Genomic DNA, 25,073 nt, shown 5'->3' with positions numbered 1-25,073 from the left:
ATGCTGTAGAAAAAAAAATCACCAAAGCAATTTCAGTCATATAAAATTAGCTTAAGTATAAAAAAAACCCCTAACTGTATTTTCTCTCAGTACCTTCTCTGATACTTGATCAATGAAATCTTTGAGAGAGGATAGGTTTGTTTTTATGTAAAAAATACTGTGTATGGCACCAGGCAGAACTGCATTCAGATTTATTAAGGAAATTTCCAACTATAAAGCCAGTTTTGTTTACCATTTATTCACTACATTACAATCAATTGCAATCACCTTAAAGAACGTCTGTTTAGGCATAATGAAATTAACTTTTTGATTTTAAAGACTTAAAGGACATTTCTGTGAATAATATTTCTTTAAAAATAAATGGTTTTGCTCAAGCAAAGCACAATGTCAATTAATTTTTAGTATTTTTTACAATACTGAAAAGCTCCTAAATAACAAGTTGGCAGAAGAAGTAAACCATTTAAAAGGCAAATCTGATTTACAAGTAGGAAACTGTTTCTTGTTCACTCATCATCAGAATAACTTAAACTGCAAGTCTCTGTTTCTGTGTGAATGCTACTGAGGATGAGGAAGATCCATTCAAAACTATAATATTCAATTCCTTTTGTTTGCTTTTTATAAATGAAAAACATGTCAAGCACGCCCAGAGTATAGTTCATGAAAACAGACTCCCACTTTCTGTGTGTGAATTCCTAGGGAAGATGTTATTTTCCAAAACAAAGAGTAGTGTATGCACTACTCTTTCCTGCAGGAGACTTTTGCCAACATTTTTCATTGTATGAGGCAAGAACAGTATAGTAACTCCACTTGAGTGTCACAGGTATAGTTAAAATTTGAACATCTTATCTGTGCATTTCTACTTTTGACAATTGCCTGTTCAACAAACTCAATCAGCTGAGGACAATATGAGCTGTTTCTATGCAGATCTAGCAAGACAAGATAAAAGAAGATCTTTTGCAAGTTGTATTCTTTTCTAAAATGAAAGGGAAGAACACCCAGCAGTAATCTTAATCCATGAGAGAGATGAGTGAGATAATAGCTGAGTTTTGCAAGACACAAAAAAAAGGACAGTGACTTTTATGATTTCTAAAAATTCCACAGTAGACAGTAGGCTCAACATAAAGGAAGGTGTGATTAAAACTCCTTAATCACCTTGATTTGTTCACTTGTATTTCTTATCATTAGAAGAACCTTTGACTTTTATTGCTTTTGTTTCTCCAAGAAGAAACAGTTTTGCAAGTTGAATTGAAGCAGGAGCTGTGGCTGTGGAGCTGAGGTCCCATCAGGAAGCCCTGATGAAAGAATGGATGATGAGCATCACTGAAGGATACTGGGCTGCTTTCCTGTGCTGACAGGACTCTGCTGACTCCAGATGTGAACTGGGTCTACACAGCCCGGCTCTGCCAAGCCAAAAAGCATGACTGGACCACAGGCAGGACTCTCCAGAACCATACTGCATAATGCAACTCTGAGAAATAAAAGAAAAAAGTACCCCAGAATTGTTGTTTACCTCAAAACCCAAAGGTATTCAAAAACTAATTTTAGATTAGTTGAGAGGTAGAATGGAAAGGAAAACTGCTTGTGGTTGGAAACCAGCAAACAGAAATTCTGGAAAAGAAAGTCACTAGTCCTTTCTCTGGTTATTCCTGACCAAAGTTAGGCTTAGGCTAGGGGCAGAACAGCTTGGGAGAAATACAGCCAATTTGCCCCCCTTTTGTTCATGATTATTTGTGGATGACCAGAGCAGTTAAAGCATTCCTACAGCAGATGTCACTCGGTGCAACTCCCTCATATAAGAACCAATCCAGAGACTTTGCAGAGACCATGCTAACACACAGCTGTACATCATTATTTCTGAATCCACTATTTTTGCTTCTTCTTTGTTTTAAGACAACAGAAATGCTAATTTAGGTCAATAACCCAGATATGCTAGAACAAAGTCTTGATAGGCCAAAATCTACCAGATACATAATTTTATGCAAATAGCATGATAAAACTGTGATAACATTTATCCATTTCCTTTCAACTTCTTTAGCTTTTTAAAACATTAGCCTTTATCAGCTTCTTTGAACCAAGTGTCCACCTACCTACATTTAATTTTCAATGTTTTTCCAAGTTGCTCGCAGCCACAAACCATTTCAGTGGAAAACACCATTTAATATGTTTGAAGCCTTTACCATATGTGCTGATGAAATATACACAAGTACAAGCCCACACAGTGTGAGGTACAACAACCTGTCCTGAAGCATCCTTAGCACAGGATGTCTAATGAAGAAGAGAAGTATTCCATGGCCCAGAGATGCCTTTTCCATATTCTAGCAGTATACTGCTTGTAACTGGGAACACACAGCCCTGATTCTAGGATGGCACAGGGACTGCCTTTTCCTCCCCCAGGAGGTTTTTCACTTTACACATTCTCAGCCATCTAAATCCTGTGATTGAGAAACTGTGAACTGGAAGGTTTAATTCTACACTATGGAGTAAAGCCAAGTAAACAGATAAGGACAACCCAACCACCCACTAAATCACTAAATACCTCTGCCAGCTGCTCCTGGCATGTGCCACAGACACCATGGTAGCCCTCAGCAACAGGATAGATGCTCACAGTTTCAAGAGCAAACCTAGAAGGAACAAACCACTGCCTCAGCCACACCCCAGGCTGTTAATTTTCTGAGGATTTTTTGCACACTCTGACCACATAATACTGACATGAAACATTTTCACATGGAAGAGCAAAATTCACTTCTAAATGAGTAAGGTAAAAAAAACCCTGAAGTTTTAGGCCTGGTATTTTATCCTTTGCTTGGGCTAGGAAAAAATAAAGAAGTACACTACAGAATATTTGGAGGTAGTGTTTTGAACATCACTGAGCAAGGCTGGCCAATTCCACCTTTCCTTTCCTTCATGTTTAAGACTTGTCCACTGTAAGTGCATGAAAATATTTAGGAGGAATGCTTTTGACATCTGACAGAGGACAGATGTGCTGGACACTTTTTGCCTGGCAACATTCCCTTTCTCTTAGCAACAAAAGGAAGAGCAAAGCTGTTTCAGAGAGGAAAGAGAGCAGACATGAAAAGTGAAAACAGCACTGCCCAGTGTCAGCAGATCCTTTAGTCTAGATGATGAAAAAAATAGATTTTAAACAGCAGACACAAGTTTCACAGTACAGCTTCAAGAGCCATAACTGCTTTAGATCTCTACAGCACTGGCAATGTAGGAACTCCTAGCTGTGTTCGTTTGTGAACATCAACATAAAAAGAATGTTAAAAGTAAACTTGCATCTAACCATTTCATTAGTGCATTCTATCTGCAGTTCTAATGAGCCTTTGATTTCAGGGATGGTTGCATGTGTCATAAATACTTATCCTGGGCATTTGAAATGTCCATGGGGAAAAAAAAAGAAAGTTGTTATTTTTCCTATTTCTGTGATCCCAAACGTTCTAATACTGCATCTGTGTGACAGCTCTGAAAAAATCAGGTCCAAGCAAAACAATTCAAACATACACTCTGCTAGTTTCAGAATTACTTTTTAAACAAAACCTTAGCATAAACTCTAAAGAAAACTGGAACCATGTTTCCCTCAACTTTCCTCCCTAGTCCCAGTCATCCATCCCTTCATTCTATCTTGCTTCATCTTGTAACACCCTCTAGCCAGGACTAATCTTCCTGCACTTAGATAACACATTTTTCTGTGCTGATTCCTGGGATGTTCATGCCAGCAGAAGAGCACTACTCCTGTACCATATGCATGCTCACATGTGTGACTCAGCCACCCAAGTTTTGTGTTGAGCTTCGCTTTTTGATTTTAATTTGTGTGCTAATTAATTGTGCGCCTGGAGTGTTATGGACTAGTGCAGCTTTATTGAGTTGATTTGCAAGGGGGACCTAAGGATCTGTCAACAGGTTAATTTATTCATCTCTCCTTCAGCTCTGTCTTGGATGTCATTAGAGCAACCTGCTAAAATCCTGAAGTGCTGTGCAGCCTTTCAGAAGAACAGAAGATGATTCAAGAGCTGCCCAAGATATGCAGGTGATGGGGAGTGGGACAGAGCAAAAAATCCTTCTCCCAGGCATGCAGTGATAGGACAAGGGGGATAGGCTTTAAAGTGAAGGAGGATATGTTTAGATTAGATATTAGGAAGAAATTCTTGACTGTTGGTGAGGTTGGTGAGGCCCTGGAACAGGTCATCCAGAGAAATTGTGGATGCGCCATCCCTGGAAGTGTTCAAGGACACATTGGATAGTGATCAGAGGAACTTCATCTAGTAGGCATTCCTGCCCACGGGAAATTGGAAGGAGATGCTGTTTAACGGTCCCTTAAAACACCATTTTATGATTATAAGAGAAGTCAAACCTTTTTAAACCTAGTCCCTTTGAAACTAACCCTAGGCATAAGGCCGTCTCTGTGTTTGTCTCCCAAGACATTTCTAACTTCATTGCTAAATTTTATTCCGACTGATAAAAAACCTCTTACCAGTAGTGAACCATTATACTCCTACAGCCTTTTACAAAGTAGGTACCTAAGCAGTGAAAAGAGATTTCACAGACTAAAGCAGATCAACTTTTCCATGGTACAAGAAATATTTTTTTGAAAGTCAGAGGAAAACGCTTCAATGAGAAAACGCATTCTCAGAAAACAGAAAAATGTATCTACAAGATAAAAATACATGGGAAATCAAGATACATCACACTTGGAATGAGGTTTTGAAGATAATTTTTACTACACAGATGCATCACAAATACTTTGGAAAACCAAAATACATTAGCATTTTGGTTTAGATTTTAAATTTTTTATTAACATTTTGGTTATAATCTAGAATGTCGCAGAAGAAAATCTAGAAAAACACAGAGATACAAATACTGGTCAATATCAGAGGTAAACGATCGCTAGGAAGAGGAGAAAACAAACAAAAAAAATTAAATCTCTCTGCAACTCTTCTTTGCAACTGGGATGGAGGGACTGGCACTGCAAATGCCCTGGCACTTTTTTCTTCTGTCCAACAGCTTGCACAGATTCTGAGGGAGTAAATGGAACTACCAGCTAAAAATTACCTCTTGCTCCATTATTCATGCCTTGGAATAGACACAAAAATTTGGACTTAGAGATCAGAATTTTTAGTAAGACTGACTGTTTTTACAACTTTACTTTCTTTACATCTGTGGATGTAACCTGTACAGCTAGATCCCTTTGTCAGCCAAAATTGGCAGCAATACCTAAAAGCACATTGTACTTCATCCAACTGGAATCCTATTTTATATTTACCACAATCATTTGTATTCTACAGACTTATATTTTCCCTTATGTGTCCCAGCTGCACAACAAGTAAGGGAAACACCTGCATAGTAAACAAGAGTGAGTGAGAGGACAAGGATGAGCACCACTGCCCTCTCCAGAAAAGCCAGCAGCAGATGACAAGCCGAAAACACACTGGGGTTAGCTGTCAGAAGCAAATAAGAGAGGGAAGAGAGACTTTGTTTCTTGAACTGCAGATTTCTACAAGGGTTAACTTGATTTTTAAAGAAACTATTATTTTATTTGTAGGTGGCAGAGAATTAGAGCTGTTACACATCAAGTCAGATGAACATAGGTAACACCACCCGCAAAAACACCAGGACATTCTGACCCGAAAGTTGTCACTTCTTATATTTGGGAATCTCTTTTACTTATCTGGTATTTCATTTAGGAATGTCACTGACCCCCTTCAGTGTCTTAATATTAGCTCAGGATCTGCTTTTAAAGAGTGGTTATGGACCATTGGCACTGAGCTGCAAATCATATCAACACTTGTCTTACACATTAAAGGCTTTTCTCTTTCCTCATGTAAGGTCAAGTGAAAAGGACAGAAAAAGCAATTCAGAGGATATGCAAGTAGAAATATGAACAAATACAAATTTGCATCTTAATAACTTAGAGATACTGAGCTCAGCATAACTGTTTGCATTATTTGCTCTGTATAACTCCTTACTTTATGCACCTTACCCACTCATTTAAAACCCATTATCAGATACAGAAAGGTAAGTGGGGGAAATATTTTCTGAGGACTTAGATTTAACAATTCCTATAAGGTATTTCAGAAGTTTTTATGTATCAATTATAGGTCTGGGCCCAAAAGATAAAACAGGTAAGTATGTTCCATATGATATGAAAGCGAAAAACCCTATGCAAACAAACAAATAAAGCAATCAAAGCCCCCAGCTCCTTGTGATGAGAGAATTGGATGTATAAATAGTGACACAGTCACCTTCATAGAGAATGTATACAGCATGTATTATTTCTACAAATAGTCATGCATATGTGCTGCCCATGTCAGGGCCTCTCTAAGAAAAACAAAGGGAGAAAATGATGAAACATTTAAAAGTGCAAGAGAAATTCAAAGGCAAAAGACAACCTGCTTAAGAAGGGAGCAGAAGCAGGTTATAGAAAGACAGCTTGACTAAACTGGTTGAATTTATGTACTCTGAATATAAATGTGCAAACTGTTATTCAGAGTGGGAAGATAAATTGTGGGAAGATAAGGAACTAACTATGCCCACAATTTCCTCACTTGTTTCTTAAAAAATAAAGTTTTGAAATAAAAACTATTTCACATGCTTGTTTCCATCCACAACAAAAAAGATGCTTTTATTAAATTATGTTACACCTTTTTCACTTTAAAAGAGAATGCAGAATGCATCTCAGTACAAGAAACAGAAGTCTACTATCAAATAAATTTAAATAATTATCCCTAACCTTCAAAAATGTCAGAAATACTCTTTTTACCTTATTGCAGCACTACAAAGAGACTCAAAATGGAGATTTTATCTGTTTCTATTTTCCTGTTTTTCCTCAAATCTGTTTGCTTTATCAGATCAACAAACTGTAGGGCATTTTCTATGTTATCTCTCATGGTAAAGATTACAAACACGGCAGGAATTATTGTCAGCCTAATAACTGTCCAACTTCTACTTAAGGAATATCATAGTTCCATAAGTGAGCTTTTTTTTTTCATTTTATTAATTAATTTTTTGTTACTAAGTAGAAGAATTTCATCTTTTATTTAGAAACATGAAGTCATATATCTTCCCATATAGTAAATTTCCTAAGAGAGGTCAATAAGAAAAAAAATCTTTAGAAAATACCCTAAGTAATTATCTGCTTAATGTAGAAATCCATAATTTATTACTTCAAAGATATACTTGAAAGTTTCAATCATGAGTAGGGACTTTTACATCAATGAGTTTCCAAGAATTTTACAAGTTTATATCCCTTTTTACTAGTTTACAACTGGACAAACTCCATTCCTAATTTATTTAAACCAATCTTTACATATAAATAACTTGAAACCATGATAATTTTTTTTTAGCTTGCAGAGAAATTTCCTAGTTGTTCAGCTGTCTTAAAGGATAAAGAACAAAACTAAAACAGAATCAGGCTCTTCCTCCTTATGAAACACAGTAGGACAATTTAACCTCTCATGAAAATGGATGGTGGCTATCAAATAAAAAACCATAACCCACACTGTATTTTCATATGCAATAAAAAGCAGGATTTTTAGTGCTTGCCAAAGCAGCATCTGGTAAACTAACGACAAAACTGATAAGGGAAAAAGCCTTTTATGTTCAGCAGTGAAAAGTGTAAATCAAAACCAAGAAACAACATCCAAAAAAGCTTAAAAAAACCTGCCTTTATAATTGCAGCAGTCCTTTGAAATTTTATCAGGTGTTTTTTTAAGGACATTTTCATGTTATTTCAAATTAATTGATGAGGCATTTCATCTGTGAACAATGCTTATAAAAATGTGGAATAAAAGACAAAGGGAGGTGATTTTTATATGCAAATGACTCACTGATATGATAAATTTGCCAATTAATCAATATCTTTGCAATGCCCCCATCTGGTGGCCAGGTGAGAGAGAGATTTTCCTCACCCGGGTAGGAGATGCTGGATGGGCCAGTATGCATGTGTGTGTATACGTATATACACACATATATACATATATATATATTTACGCACATATATATATATATCTTTATCTATATATCTATCTATACCTGCACAGAAGTGCCCTTATTCCCTATTCTTCTATCTGATAGCCTTTTTAAAAGATGATTAAGCCAAGAGGTTTTTACAACTCAATCTGCCTGTGAACCACCCAGCTCCACCACTCACTCACTGCTATCCACCACAAGTTTCAAGAGGAGATGGAAAATGTCTTGTAGAATAGTTGCTCAGTATGGTCAGAGGGAGAGAGCTTTCTTAGGAAACGGGATTGACTGGGCCAGAAAGGGTTTCATCTGCCCAGTACCAGCAGAGTAAACCCACCCGAGGGGTGGCTGCCCTGTGCTTTTACAGTTTGAAGCATGACCAGGCAGAGATCGGTGTGATCTGCGCACCAGAGATCTGACAGAAAACAGCCTTCCCCATTCACTGGTAATAAAGTATAATCCAGGATGGAGATACTTGATTTTTTGAGGCTGGGCAGACTACATCTCCAGTCTCCAGTTCAGGTGAACTAAAGTTCATGATACCAAGCTAGTGAATGAAAAGTCTCAATAAAAGGATGATCACCAGTTTTATTTAATCAGCTAAATAAGCAACGTGTATGTGATCTTTCCTTGTGAATCTGAGTCATCACAGAAACAAAACCAGCACAGCAGTTTCAAATTCTTAAAAAAATAGATTTGGTTCTACTAATTTGAAGGATATTATCTTTTAAGCTCTTCTAAAAGACAGGTAATTTTGTGGCCACATGTCAGCCAGCTCTAAAAATGCTAAGGAATAGTACAACACTTATTATAATTGAAAAGACGCAATGCATCAGCATCAACATTTTCTAAATTGCCAGTATTGTATATTTAACTCAAAAGACTGTCAATTTTCCAGTTCCTTTAAACTCCCAGTCTCTTTTTTGACTAACTTCTTTTGATAGTAGCTCAGAAACTCAAGCCCAAGGTATATTTACATTTGACCATTCAAACATAGAGCCTAGATAAGTGGCAAACTTTCCAAAAAGGAAGGAGCTCTTGAAGAATTGATTTTTCAATTGTTTCTGGTTTACAGTCTTTTTCAAGACTCATAAGGCTCTGAGACACATGGCATTAATAAAATCCGTTCCAACACTGCCAATAAACAGAGACTCCAGGCAGTGTCTGACCATGGATTAGATGCTTATTATACTAAAATAAATAAAATTACCTAGATTGCAAGGCTTCCAGCAAAAAGATGTTTTACCCATTCTCATGCTGTACTGATGTAACCCACCTGTCAGGCTGAATAAATGAATGGAATTAAATCTGCTTTACTGCAGGAAACAAACATGAAAAGAAAAGGTGGTGAGAGGTTACAATTACTCAGCCCGTAACTGTTTACTGTGTTTGGAAACTAAAACTGCAGCAAGGGAAAGGGACCTGGCAAGCAGAGAAGTACAGCTCTCTGAATTGGTTAAACTAATCTCTGCATTGTTCTCAATTCTAAAAAATAATTAGAAATGGAAACAACAGTAACGAAATATCAAGGAGGGATTATTTGCAGTTCATATAGAAATTATTATATTAGTAATAATTAGTTGTGTTTGTCTTCCATGATTTCAGCTACCTTTTGAGATGTTCTGATGTTGTTTGAGATATTTGAGATGTGGTTAATTTGAACTTAGTTAATTGCGCATACCAAGGGCAAAGCTCTGCCTCCCGTCTCTTATGCAGATGAATTCTATGTAACGTTCCCCCAAAAAAGTAAAACTATAGGTGTCAAACACTGATGCTGATCTTCACAGCACTTGCTTAGCTACTGATAGATTTTTAAGAACAAACATTTCCTCTTAAGAATTTTGTTTCAGGCTTTTGTCACAAAAACCCCTTGTTTTACCTGCCATAACATCAGTTTATAGGGACCTGATGGTTTGCTGTAATATGCTTATAGTAATCGTATTACATTTCTAGTACTGTCTAGAATAAATAACCCTGAGTTTCAAATTTGAGAAATATTCCATCTATAAATTGACACCTTGTAAACATAATATTAAAACAAGTTATCTGGTCCATAAGAGAGAAAAAAACTTTACAAATCCAACATATTTCTTCTATGGAATGAAAAAAAAAAAAAAAAAAAAACCAAACCAAAAACCACAAACAAAAAAACACCACACAAAAAACTACAGTAGCAGTTTCAAGATTAGGATCTTTGGCTAACCTATCTAAATCCCTGCCTGAATCATAGTAAAAAAAAGGCAGGTAAAATATAGAGAAAATCTAGTGTTGGTCTTTCAGGAGATAACTGACTGGCTTTGTAAGCAAATATATTATCGCTGGTTCATCAGCTTTTATTAGGACTGATATAATTCTGATAAGAAATGCAATAATTTTGAAGAAAAAGTTTTAGTTAAATTTCCAATGGAGTTTCATTTTGGTTCTGGAGGGGTTTTTTAAGAAAAAACCTCTGTAGAAACTTTTAATTCTGAAAAGAAAATTGTCTTAGTTACTCGCTGCAAAATAGAAAATTATGCCAACTATTGCAACTGTACAAGGAAATCTAGAGTTTGTCTCCACAAAGGCAGAAGAAATGACACAAAGCCACATTGCCATGACTGAGAACCATGACTGTTCCTGCTGAGAAGTCAAGGCAAATCTCCAGCTTCAATATAAGGTGCTGGTGTTCCCAAGTTTCATCGTGCAAATTTAAATCCAAGGAAGATAATAAATTGATGGGGATCTCTACAGAACATCCAATCCAGTCTCCTACTCAGAGAAGAGTCTACTACCACTTTTGATTCATCTGTTCAGGTCCATACACAATTATGGACTCTGGTTGCATGCAGGGATATTTGTTTATCATTTTATCTCATGGGATGGATATTCCATCAAGCAAGTGCTGGATCCTGGAGTTAATCTAATTCAAACATCCATAATACAGTACCTGGAAGCAACCAGGAAAACTCATGTTTGAAGGGGAGTCCAAGAAGGCAAGACATCTAATCATCGATGTTTCTGAACCCAAGGGCTTCTCTGAACACAGATATCTGTACATGCTTCAGAAGTGAAGGAAAGGCAGAATGTTTGATGTTTAGAATCTTAGAGTTTTCCACAAATCCTGATTCACTAGAAAACTCTCAATCAGTGGCACATAGTCTCTTCTGAACAAGGTAATATTTTCCTAGTAGACATTCAGAGAAATAAAAAATTGCATTTTAGTAAATGTGCATTTCTACCTCTGCAGTGCCTCCTCAGCAGTAATGTTGACACTTGATGGCCAAGAATGCTTTATTTATTTAATAGAGGCATACAGAAATTACAAAAATCTCAGCCAATGAAGCCAAGGAAATGCAACAATTAGGCCAACTCTCCTTACAAGCTCAGCATTCTTAGCTAATATTATGACACAAAAATAGAGAGGCAAAAACAAACCTTACTACAAGATTATAACTACAGCAAGACATTGAAACCTACAGTTTAGAAAAATGTGTCAAAATCCTCATAATATATATGTAAGTTTTAGCCAATTTTTCATTAGAAAAAAGAAGAGCAACATCAACAAGAGTTACAACAGTATTCATGCTATTCACTCTATTATTAGGCCATTTTTTCTACTACACAGTGATGAATTGAATCATATGGTATTGCTTCATTTTGACCTCCAAATCTCTCTCCTTCCAGCTCTAAGATTAATCTTCCAATTTTCAAGTTTATGCAGTCATTCAAGCATTCTATATGCTGACCCATACTCTTGCCAAGAGAGATGTAAGGTTTGCAAATACTCTGAAGTTAGCATTTCATTTTTTCAGATCAGCATTCCTTTGGCCACAGAAATAAGAAGTATGGGTCCATACAGGAGGGCCCACAAGTCTTCAGGCAGCTTAAACATGAAAAAGATTCATAACGCTGTTAATTTAAGACCCCGTTCTGAGGCTAGCATCTGAGCAATTATTTACTGCATTTAAGTAACACTCACCTCTAAGAATGGACAGTGTTCCTCATCTGGAATTGAAAACTGCCTTTGGCATCCATTAATAGAGTTGAAGATCCAAGGCCACCTAGTTTGGGTTTTACAGAACATTCTGCTTCATCTTCCAACACTCTCAAGCTCTAGCAAGTTTTCTGATATAAAATAAAACTTCTGTATTACCATATATTTTTTTCACCCACCCACAGTAAATGGTTCAAGGCCAGACTCTTAAGAATCTTAAGACTTTGCTATTTTTCTCCCCCATAAATTGTGAAACTTGCAATGATGAATAACAATCTGCTTCCACACTTCTCTGCTGCGCAGCCGCCTTCACTGAGGCAAAACTATCCAAGCAATTCTCAGGACTATAAAGTCACCCTGTAACCATCTAATGTGACCAAAGAGTAGAAATTTGGACAGCACTCCAAGATCAAGTTGGGTTTGTTTTGTCTGAGATTTTTTTTAAATTCTTGTCAGCTTATTTCAGCACCATCAGAACTTTACTAAAACATGCTAATAGACTCATTCTCTGCTTAGGAATCTCTGCAAGACTCAGAAAAATGTGTTTTATTGGCTGTATTAAAAACACCTATTAAAGACTCTGTGGCAGTTGTTTCACTTCAATATATGAACAACTTTACTGACCTTGTATGAAGTTCTCACATATTGGTCAAAAAGGATTTTCCTTACCATTCTATTCATTATTATTTTGACCATGCTTTTCAAGCAGGGTTATAAAAGTAATGCAACCCGCTGCAAAACATAAAATAGAGGATTTCCATCCCTTGTAAAAATATTAGAGAACCAGGAAAAGATTGGGAATCTGATAGTAGAGCAGATCAGAGACCAGTGCAGCAAAAGGCTACTTCCTTTGATATTCAACATCACACCATTTCAAAGAAGATTGACAAGTCAAGTTTTAAAAAATCCCTCAAGGAAAAGGACACCAGCACAGACAACTGACAAATCATTTGCTTCAGACATGAGAAAAAAGACTGAAAGCTGGGGCTTCTGAGAGATAGTTATTTTTACTGGTTTCTCCAGATGCTTATTTCCATGTCTCCACAACAGCCTGGATGTGGTTATTTCTTTACATCCCTATTGGCCTGTTAATTTCTAATTTTACTGTCATTAATAACATCCAATGATGCTTGCCTAGTTAGTGTGTTACATGTTTAGCAGTCTTTTCCATAGACCTTAAGAATAAACCACATCAGTGGATATAATGAAGATAATTACACTCTCCACTTACATTGTGATTACAGTGCTGCAAGAAACACCAACTTAAGGCACCATTACTCTTATTTCTTATGTACTTATCAAATGTAGCTCCTCAACCTCACTTTCTAGACCACATGTAATTTCCCACTCCATATCACTATATTTAATAAATTAATCAGACAGTATATTCATATACTTTCAGCTTTCAGTAGTAAACAAAGTATTTTTTTACCATGTCCCAAAGATCTCAAACTGTTCAAAGATATTGTTTCTATTTTCAGAAAAAAGCATCTCCAACTATATTTTTTCCCTTTGCAAGAGTGAGACCCAACATCTTCCAGGAGGACCACCATCCTATTAAAGACATTGGAGTGTGCATTAGTCCTCTATGCGTCTGTAGGAGTTTTCCAATTAGGATATCACCACCAGCAATATATCCCACAGTGTGGTGTGCTACAAAGGCACCACAAATCTGTCATCAAAATAAACTCCAGCATTTTACACTAAGCAAAATGTCCAACAGATCCTTTTGGACAGACACTCTTACTGCTTACTTCCTACTCATAAGCCAGTGTCTGTGTCTATCAGCTCATTAGGGCATCATTAAAGCTTATCTATTTTCCTAAGCCTTTGGAACTACCTGCTTTGAAACTGCAATCACAGCTTAAAAGATTTATTTGTCCTCAGACTTCTGCTCATCTGCAGACATAATGCCTTTCCTGGCATGTACACTATGGAATTTTTTCCCTGTACCTTCTTTATATATTTTTCTGCAGATAAAAGGGATTATAGCAAAACAGAAACAATCCACTGAGCTCTAACGTATTTTAGCCTGTATTTCCTGCCTCTGCATTATCTTACCAAGAAAGGCAGAGACAGCTATAGCAAACCCTTGCACAAATTTACAGTGAAAGCAGATAAAAAGCAGTTATCTGAAGTAGAAGAGTGTCATACTACTTGGTCTGAGTTCTACGGTTACTCGACTTGCTGAGTTTTAGCTAAGCTGTCCCCACTAGAGAGAGAAAATATCAAATGATGCCAGGGGACCCTCAGTACAAGAGCACAGGACAAAAGCCAGACTTTTCAATCAGATGATATCTTGAATGTTTATACATTTCCAGTGAGAATTTCTGGCCTAAGATCAGGCATTTTTTGGTTCAGCTTCAGTTAATATGCTGTCTTTTAACACAATGCAGCTAGCAAACACAAGGAAATGCAAAAATTGTCCATATTAGACAAATTATCCATTAAACATGTTTTGTACCAACACAATCACAAAAGATAACAGAGTATAAATATGTGATAATCCACTTCTACTCTTATGAAACAGCAGAACAGCAGCAGAAAAAAAAACCAAAACAAAACAAAAAAAAAAACACCCACAAACATATCTAGGAACAAATTCAATAGCAAATCCTACATCAGTACAAGCTTACCAAGAGTGTTTTAATATTTTGCCAGTATGATTATGCATCTGATATACTTTTGAAGAAAAAAAATAATTAAGTGGCACTCAACACTACATTCAAGTAGCCTAGGCTTTATAATACTTAGTGACATCAGAATACATTGAAAAAGAAAAGGGGCAGAATTACTTGTTTGCAAACACAATGTTTTGGTTTAATCATGTGAAAGAAGTAGGCTGAAAGTCAAGTACATCAGAATCAAGAAAGCAATCAGCTAGAAAATAAGCTAGGAAGCATCCCCATTCAATACAATTTGGAATTTTACTCACTGCTAGCATTGTGTGAATTTGCTAACCCCAGGTACTGTTTTTCTCTAGTTCTCTAGTACAGGAAAGTTATGCTAAGACATCTGTATTTGTGCGTCTACTCCAGCAATTAACATATGGTCACCACATGGGACACTGACATTTTCATACAGTTGGTCTTTGCACTTTGTTAATTTATCTTAAAACAATATTAATCAGTTAAGCAGTAATTCTGAGCAATATTCTCTGCTTTCTCCAGACATCAGATCTGTAAAAGCTGGTTTTAAATACTCTGCAGAAATTTAAACAATATGTGCAAAACTTCTGAGAACAGCTTGAACGTGGTGATGGTTACACAATGAAACAGTTGCACTGACTAGAAAAGCAAAAATGAAGACTCTTTTATTTTCCTAACAGGAAAGAAAAGGATTTAACGTCTATTTTCCAGCAGTTTTACAGATGCTGAAACAATAACACACCTCAATGAGGGAAGAGAACTTTTTCTTAATGTTCACCTACCATATCAAATTCAAGTGAGATATCTTTTGTGAAAATAAAGGGCCTATTTGGAAAAATTAGTCCATTATGAATATTTACCCCAAGAATTAAATTAAATTTTATAACACCAAGTGTAGTAAGAGATGCCTCCATATCAAGCACAAAAGCAAACTTGACTGAATTCCCATTTCAACCAGTTTGGGGTTTCTTTATAGTAAGCACTATAAAGAAAGCATATAAGTGGTTTTTCTGAAGCCTTTTTGTCAGTGTCTTCTTGTGCTTCTTTTAAAGCAATATTTTCTTTATGATTTTGAAATCCTCAGTATCACCAATCACTTTTGCAAAATTCCTTCAGTGTAGTCCAGTCATTACTAACATTTCTTATTTTTATAAACCAAGCACCTGTCCTTAGTCAGGGAGCATGGAGGAGGAATTTAACTTGTCTTAGTTAATTTGAATTAATCCAAAGTGAAGCCCTACTGAAGGCATCTCAAATTGTCATTTTCACATTTGACATGGCAGGTAAATCTTAACACAGGATCATAGAGGTTTTCTCAGCCTATTTAGTCATACAGAAAGTACTCTTTTACAACATCTTCACTAGGATTTAAAACCAAATTAACTAAATCAAATTAAAACCTTTCCCCACTCCCCATTTTTTTTAATTACAAGGAAGATGAGACCCAGTTGTAGTAGAGATATTTAAAGACCAGCTGGTTTTCCTCTGCAATCTAAATTCCATTTAAACACCACCTTTAAATACAGTTTTTGACTGATTATTTTCAGTCTTCTCTTATACAATTCATCTGGTAGGTTTTAACAGATTAACTAATTTAATTTTAGTCCTACAGGTTTTCTGAGCCAACCCTAGATCAAGTCCAAATTTATTAAAGTTTAAAATTTATTTGCAGTGACTTTCTAAGTATTGTTTCTACAGAGTTACCAGTCAAGTTCCTTGAAATTAGTTAGAATATACAAATTAGTATGTATTTGCCTAGCTAAAATTGACCTGTCAAAAATCTGTCGTCAGTTAAAGGCTCCATTTTCAAAAAAGGTTTCATGAACAGTTTGGGGGAAAAAAATCATTTTGCTGTAAAAATACACAGACTGTGGTTGCATGTGCGGTTTTTTGTTTGGTTGGGTTTTTTTTTTTTTTTTGTAAAATAAAGATATAAAAAGTATACTTTAAAGTAAGAACATGGAACATTTTTACTTGACTTCTGCTTTCTAGCCCCTCAGGTTATACTTCACATCTCATCACCCTATTTTTGTTCACAAGGTTTCATATGTTCAGGTAAAACTTCTCACTGACAGCCAGGTGTTTTCATATTCTTTTCCTTTTCCCCCCCTGCATCTCTCATTATTTTAAGTACAAGTATTATTAAGCTTTACCCTAGGAGTTCTTTGTAACTGAACCTGTTCAAAAAATACTTCTCAGTCTGGCTTGGAGAGTTGACTGAAAAGTTAGAAATAGGAAAAAGAATTTATTAAATACTTGTTACTAAGTCAGATATTAACAGAGGATACCTCTTCCTTCCTATTTTAAGAACAAATTTCAGAATTAGAGCTATTTCACTTCTACCTAGGATAGAATAATTTGCATGTCATCTCCTACGAAAATTAAGACCACCAGGAAGCCTCTTTGGGAAGAATTATCATTGCTAACAGAACTTGTATCTTCTCTGAGTTTCCAAAGTCAATTTAAACTAAAGCATAAGTAGAAATAAAAGTACACTCAACAGAACGAGAAAGAGTATTTCTGACTTATTTTCTAATTTCCAAACCAAGGAAATTAGAAGAGAAGGGTAATTAAAAAAATTAGACAAAGACACAAAAAATAGGATCACTTTCATCTATATGAAAATAGAAAGTAGATAAATGATAAACACTGAATTTTAACAGCAGAGAAAACATGCAAATTGGATACTCTGCCCTACCTGTCTTAGAACAAGTAATAACACTAATAAATTACCTCTGCAAGTCCCCATAGTTGTGGAACTGCACAGACAAAAAGAAAAAAAATATTATTTTCAAGCCCATAACGAGGACAGAACATATTTGCTGAAATGTGTGTAATTAGAACCAATCCTAGTACAAAAGGTTTTCAGATGAAATTATTTATTCAATTTTACTTCTTCAGCCAAAACAAATTTTTATAGTAAAAGCAATGTTTTAGTACTTTAAACATCTATGCTTTCAACCCTCTTCAACAAGAGAACTACCTTGAGACATCTTACTCTGTCAATTCCTTTGTGCAAATAAAATCCAAGGTATTGGAATCTATGACAAGGGTCAGGGTTACATGTAGAAAGGACCCTTACTAAACTTATAATACAGGCAAATCATTTTGACTTAAGGACTCCTGACTGGTTTTCACTGTGCTTAAATCAGGACAAGTGCATGCACAGCAGCCTGCCTTGCATCAAGGAAACCTTGGCAAAATTTGGGCAATCTTCATTTTCTACATTTGGGTTTAAGGTCTACACACTTGTGTTCAATAAGGTGAGAACTCAGTTGAAAAGCCAAAATTTCAATTGCTAAGGAAGATGATCAGTAATTACAGAGGTTGTAAGTGGCTAAACCACTTCAACTATGCATTTGAGATGATCTTTATGGCATATTGAAAACAAATTAGATAAAAATCATAGATAAGCCCTTTAGATAATTTTAAATCACGGCACAGAGAAAAGCCCACCTGTTTCCATCTGAGACCTCATCCATGTATAAAACCCATCAGTACATTACATACAAAACACTCCAGAATAATTCCATGTAAACTGGCAGACAACCACCAAGGCATCCATGACCTGGATAATCCTGAGAGCCCCACGGGTCAACCAAAGACACCGTCAGAGTAATCATGATTCATTCTCTTGGAGAAATTTCCAGAGGCAGGTACTTCCTAAACACTAAGGTCAATGTGATAGAGGTGGTCTTAGAGTAAGAAAATATTAGCATTCTGAAAATTTGCACAAATTTGTGCAGAGCTCAGCAGTTAGAAGCTCTGCTTGGGATACATACAACAGCAGCTATCTTTAAGGAATGCACTGATTAATTTCCTATAGTCCCCTTGCCACGGACAGGGCCAAAGATATCACTGGGCCTCTATCTAAGGGTGAGTGACTCTTTTGTCCTTGTTTTTAATCTGAAACCACACACATCATTGGTGAAATTGGAAAGATACTCTCTCAGTACAGGCCTCCTGATGGGCAGAGAAATCTCATTCTCCAAAACTGTTCTCAATACAAATGGTGATTAATGAGGACAATGAGTATCAGACAGTAAACATCTGTTATCTTTCTTACCACAAATAGACTGGAATTAACAAGTAATAAATGGTCAGGAGAACACTGGAGTGTAAATGAAGTTGTGACTCTGCCTTTCACAGCTGATTTACTAATTTTGGGAAGAAGTCAGACCAAAACCTGCAAAGTTATATTTAAAATATTAAGGGACTGAGAAATTAGTGAGAAACTCTTAGAAACTGATTTGAACTTGGGGGAGAAATTTGAAAGGGGGAGAGGAGGGTTGCCTCATTTGTTATCCCTCATGCTTCACTTGGTTCTGATTTTAGAGTACCCAGCAATTCTTTTCCACAGACAGGGCTGTCACTGTGCCCTACTCCACTGCTCATATCAGGAGGCTGGGCAGAGTGCTTCTCTCTGCCTGCTTACCTGAGGGCCAGGGTTATTATTCCTGTATTTTTCCTGTATTAGTGTTCCCTAATCTTTCTTTTGAGAGCAGTTGGTGCACTATGGAACATTTTTCTGTACTTAGGGACATTTACCACTGTTCTATGCACAAGGCCTTTAGCTGTCCTGTGAACAGACTGGTCTGCTCCAACACAAACTCCTGAAAAGAACATGATGGTTCCAGCCCATATCAACATTTTGTTTTGTGATTTGCCACAATATTCTGTCTAGAAACCCGAGTAGTGCTATGACTGGTTAATAATCTGGTGGCTCCCCATTTTCAAAGACCAGGCCCCCATTTGCCTTTTGTCCAGTTTTCTTGTATATCAGCTATTTTTAATTTATCTTCAACTGTGGCATTTCATCAACCAGATTATGTTCCAACATAAAGAGAGTTTTATGGTTAAAGCCAGTATATTTAAAATACCTAAATTACCCAAGTAAGCTACTAGTTAAAAAAGCTTTTGTTAAAAACAAAATCGAGATCAAAGTAAAATGTCCAGTTAAAAGCTAATTAGAGATTAAATTAATTTACAGCAAATGATTCAAAATAAAATTAGAAATGCCAGGCAGGCACCATATTTTTAATAACATCCCATAAAACCTGAGGACAAAAGAACAATCAGGGTGCATGCTTCCACAATCAAGGTGACATGAAACTCTTCAACAAAAATTCTTCAACTAATTCAAAGTACCATTCCCCTCATATTAAAGGCCTATCTTCTATTTTTTTTCAAGGACACATAGAAAAATCTTGCTATCCCCTGTTCCTAATTTCTTAGACTACAGATTATTGGTGCTGTTTGTATTATGAGCAGCTTCACAAGTACTTGTGTCTGCACACAAAGACCTGAAAGACAGTGTTGCTGAGTTCCACACTGGCAAGCCCTGATTATGCTTCCTACACAGGGGAAGTTGAACAAGTCTAGTTGGGAAATGCGTTTGTGGGCAGGTTCACCTTCTCTCTTATAGTGCATGAGCAGCAAGTATAATATATACATAATATATAATATATACATAGTGTATAATATACATAAATATATTTTAAGAGATAAGCACTGAAAACAAATAAAAATACCTCTCCATGAATATATCTTATCAATTGTTAAATTACATGAAATATTAAAGCTTGTTAGATGTGAAGGGAAAAATAGACACTGCTCTCCAGGAAAGCTGTCACCATGATATTTTATGAAAAATCCTCTGCTAGGATTTTTCCCTCCTGGGAGCTGAGAGCCTTAGGAAAGAAATGTAAACAATAACTATCTGCTGCTGTGGAATGCAACAGGTGCATCTTCCATTGGTCCATGTGGATTGTTTTCAATTGATGACCAATCACAGCCACCTATGCCGAGGCTGTGAGCAGTCACAGGATTTTGTCATGCATTCTATTCTATTCTTGTTCTTTGTAGCCTTCTGATCATTCTTTTCTCTCTGTTCTTTTAGTATAGTTTTTATGTAGTATTTTAATATAATATATATCATAAGATAATAAATCAGCCTTTTGAAAAAATGGAGTCAAGCCTCCTGTCTCCACATATGGGGAGTCCTCAACAGAAAGTAAAAGTGTCTCCACCAGATCTCAAGTCAAATGTATGCTAGAATAACAAATTTCATGTACAATACAGTGTGACTACAATTTACGCAACGTAAAATTTTATGAACCCAGACATTTGTCTTATGTTAAAAAAAGTCTTCTCTCCCACATTAAGGTTGTGATGCATGAGCCAAACTGATCATACCTATATAGAGAAGAAGAGTATAAAATGGTGGTTTCTGGGAGAGAGTATCATTTCCCATTTTAAACACTTGCAATATTGAGAAAACTTTTTCTAAAGCTTTAGTAGAGGTGAGAACAGCTATATTTTTCACTACTGCAATGAAAAATGTTGCCACAATTTCTTTGCAGACATTTTTGGAAGGGTTGATCTAGCCACTCTAGGCCCCTGTTTCAAATAAGACTTTTATAATAACAATTAACTCTACATCCCTCCAAACAAATAATAGCATAAAGCTATATAAAAACTAACTTTATAGGATCAGAAGGACCCTTTGCTCACCAGATTTCTGCTGGCTCTCAGGTAATTCAAATAATTCATGCTGCACTCTCTGTTACAACTATTTGACATTATGCTCCACAGAATAACACACTAATAGGCAAAATAGACCACAGTCTTTGTTGACTCATGTGGAAAAATATTTATCACAGAAACCTCTGAGAAAGAAAAAAATGCTAAACTCTCTAAAAATTATCATTTTCATGGAAATTTTAGTTTTCTTCCTTCCTCCCGGTATCACTAGTTGCCACTTGATAAGTACAGTGACAAACTTTCATTTTCATGGGCATTTAACTCTAAGTTACTGAAAGGCTTTATGAAACATAATTATCTTTTCAAAACATGAAAAACACAATAAGATACAGGAGAAAAAGATGACAAATTAAGATGTAAGCAACAAGTTTGTGGGTGGTCTTACCTTTACGTTCTGGCACTAAAAATCAAAGATGTAGAACTTCTGCATAATCTGTTTATCTGATTGATGTTGATAAGACTGTACAACAAAGGAAATTCAGTATTTTCAGCAGGAGTCTATCAACTTACAGAGTTATATAGCCAATTCTAACAAATTCAATGGTGGTTCATAGAGAATGATTTCTCCTGTTGCACTTTGGAAGTGCCTTTAAGATTTACACAAAAGTTACATTTGCAGAGTCTTTGCTGGGCAAAGTGGTTTGGTGAAAGGAGTCAAAATCTATCAGTGGAAAAAACTTCACTATTAAGATTTAAAACACCAATAATTTTTCTGGCATATGTTTGTTTTTCTGCCAATCCACCCCCAACCATGCATCTCTTTGGTGTGGTTCCACTGGATAAACATCAGGTCCTCCATCTCAGCACCAGGCACTCCGGAGATGCTCTTTGTCCTGCACAGCTAAAGGCTCCTTCCCCTTAGCCCCATGTCACACCTTTTTGCAGGCATGGTACAAGATGTGAATGCAGCTTTCAGGCTGGGTCCCCTGGGCCAACGATAGCAGGGTTTTTTTATCTTTCAGTTGGTAGTCTCTAAGGCAATTATGATCCTTGAATTATAAATTCCCTAGAAAATTTTGTATTCATAGATCAGTGCAGCGTATTCAATTTTCCTTTTCTTTACCACTTCTTATGTAATTCAAAGAACCGTAAGTGGGCAACCATCCCCTTAACCTGCACTGCAATAGAAACTTGTGTGCCTTGTCCATCAGCAGCAGTATAACTTTCCAAAACCAACTCCCTCTGGATTTGGGATCTCTGTCTACGGCACTGATGCTTAGGAGGGCATCTGTGCATCCCACTTCCTTGTCTTGAACAATTAATGAAACTACCAAATGCAGTTGAGAATGTCAAAGAAACTGTAAGCCCAATGATTTTTATAATTTAACATCTTTGCAGGAAGTCTTTAACATGTGGCATTACTTTGTAGAGAGAGTTCTGCATGTCTGTGAGATAATGTATTTGACTAAAACTGGCAACGATCACGTCTCTATCTGTATATCAGTAGACAGACACCCTAGTGATTAATTCTCTTTTTATCACATCTTTAGTTATCTAATCTCTTCTCAGCACAGATTAATTTGTGTCTTTCAGGGGGTATTCAAACAGTTTGTGCCCTTTATATGTCCTTCAGAATGATCACCATCAACAAAAAGTTGTTGGGTTCCCCCTAAAATGTAAACTTATTTAGATAACCAGATTAAAGAACTTTCTATCAATAGTGAAATCTTGTATTCCAGCCCTGAATGGGACAGAAAAACATTGAAACTTGATTCAAGACAGTATTAAGCTTCATCCACTTATTTATTAAAAAGGATATTGTGTTATAACAGATATGCAGTAAGATATATTGAAATTACTGAAAAGCTGAAGTACTTCTGATTTTATAAAGAAACCATCATACTTTTTGTCCTGAGGTCTACACAGTTCAATTTCTGAGTCTCTAAGAGACATCTTTGACCCAGAAGTTATTTGACTGACTTTTATTATTAATACTAGGCTCTGTAAACCTCTACTAGGTAAAATTCAAATGGTGTTCAAGCTTTGTGAAACAACTGAGCCTTTAAGCGATGTATTAATTTATGTGGCTTGTTTGTTGATGATCAGCAGTTTACACTGATCCCAAATTTACCACTGTAGAAGGCTATATTAATGTGATAAAATATGAAACTTGAGCAAAACACAAGATTGCTACTTGAACTGGTACATGATAACAGTTCTCAAAATATACTGGATAAATAATTTCTTTCCATTTGGTAAAGCCCTTATGGGTTTTATAAAACAAATAGGCCACCACAGGATGTAGATACCCAGGTGAGAGGATCAAGGAGGGAGAAGACTGCCCAGAAGAGGAGAAACAGCAGCTCCAGGCATTGAAGCTGAGATTCCCCTGAAGCCTGTTCAGATCCCACACCACAGCAAAGGGAAAATAGGAAGAAAAAGGAGCAGCAGAGAAGAACAATTATGACCTGATCATAACCCCACCTTTTCCCCAGCTAAACAACAGACCTGGGTGTAGAGGAGCTGAAAATAGAGAGGTAAGACTAGGAAAGGCAGAAGGAAAGGTGTTACTTTAACACCCACCTCTTTGTCTCTCACTACCTGAATCTCTTTTACAGGGTAATGAGTTCTTTTCCTCAAGATGAGTGTGTTTTGCCAACAACAATGACTGGTGAACAATCTCTCTGAGCTTTCTCATCCCATTTTCTCTGCTGCATCCTGCTGAGGTCAGGGGGAGCTGAGGGGAGGAATGAGCAGCTGGTTTGAAGTTGACTATTAGTCAGGGTTAACCCACCACACTTGGAGCAGACAGATTTAGGGGAGAAATCAGCTGTGGCAAAAGACATTGTCATTTTGAGTAGCACATATATATGAATATAAATAGTGATTGTGATTTGGAAGATAGAGTTCTATTTCTTTTGGGTTCTGGTTTGGGTTTTTTCTTGACACATTTACATTTTGGACTCAAATTACACACACAGATTTCACTTCATCACAAATTAAAAATCTAAATACACCATTTACATTAAAATGTATTTCCATAAAAAGACAAAGCTGAATTTTGCCTGTGACCAATCACTGTCCAAACTTGCCTAATTTTAGCTGTAGTTAATTTAATACTGAAAAATCACGAGGGCACAATCGGCCTATCATGGAGTTCATTTAAGGTAATTCTCAACAGACACACCTCTTAGTGAAACTGCAGGCAATTTACATAGCTGTGCTGTCACTTCTACAATTAGAAGTTTGTGGATACAATCTGGTTTTTAGGACCTTAACATAAAGAAAGTCAAACTGCAAGTTGCTATATCAGTCACGCTGACTTTGTAGATATAATCAGTTCATCAATGTCTGCTTAAGCTTTTGATCCCTGAAGACACTGTGAAAGTTGACTGTAAATAAAACAATCCTGAAGTTTGTTAGAAACTGATCTGGAATACTTGCAATATGTGAAAGCTGTTCCAAAAGCCCATCATTTCATACACAGTGTAATAACCACAGGCATGTTATCTGTACACTTAAGGGACATCACAGCTAGGACATGTAAACCTAGGAATAGATTAATTTTTGTTCAGGCCCAAATCCAAAAGTTAATTCTTCAAAAGAAGCTGCTGTGAAAGTACATAAGCTCCCAGGAAAAATTAGGGATAATGAAGTGCATTCAGCCATTAGAAAAGTTCAGATATCTATGGTTCTATGTCACTTGTTTGACAATAAACAAGCTGGTTTCTTATTTCTACCCAAGTAGTTAGAAGACAGTCTGATGCATTCAATTAAATTTCCCTTGCCAAATTACAGAGTACATAAACAGTTACTAGCCAATCTCGAATTATAGGTAAGAAACCTATGAGATGAAACAAATTCCAGTACAGCACTACAAATTCAGGAATATTTCATTCTGACTAGTTCTCCTACTAGCTTTCAGTGACCATGCTTTCAGAGTACTGTTAGTTTATTACTGAAATCAACAGAAAACTGCTGCACTAAGAAACAGCAATTTCCTG

General features: G+C 36.3%; 1 long non-coding RNA gene across 2 annotated transcripts in view; it reads right to left on the bottom strand.

Annotated features, from left to right (window-relative positions):
• LOC135294813 (uncharacterized) overlaps nucleotides 1–23,805 on the bottom strand; it is a 146,652-nt gene extending 122,847 nt beyond the window's left edge. Inside the window, exons 1-3 of one of the 2 annotated variants that reach the window (XR_010356826.1) lie at nucleotides 23,653–23,805; nucleotides 11,924–12,069; nucleotides 11,222–11,827 (exon numbers count right to left, since the gene is read on the bottom strand). This is a non-coding gene — a long non-coding RNA (uncharacterized LOC135294813). Of the gene's footprint in view, nucleotides 1–11,221; nucleotides 11,828–11,923; nucleotides 12,070–23,652 lie in introns of those variants that run through there. The other variant, XR_010356827.1, reaches the window with a different exon arrangement.
• Between the last annotated feature and the right edge of the window lie 1,268 nt (nucleotides 23,806–25,073).

Source organism: Passer domesticus, chromosome 2, assembly GCF_036417665.1.
Source record: "Passer domesticus isolate bPasDom1 chromosome 2, bPasDom1.hap1, whole genome shotgun sequence".
Taxonomy (NCBI): Eukaryota; Metazoa; Chordata; class Aves; order Passeriformes; family Passeridae; genus Passer; species Passer domesticus.
Note: the sequence above shows the minus strand (reverse complement) of the source record. Positions and strands in the feature narration are given on the sequence as shown.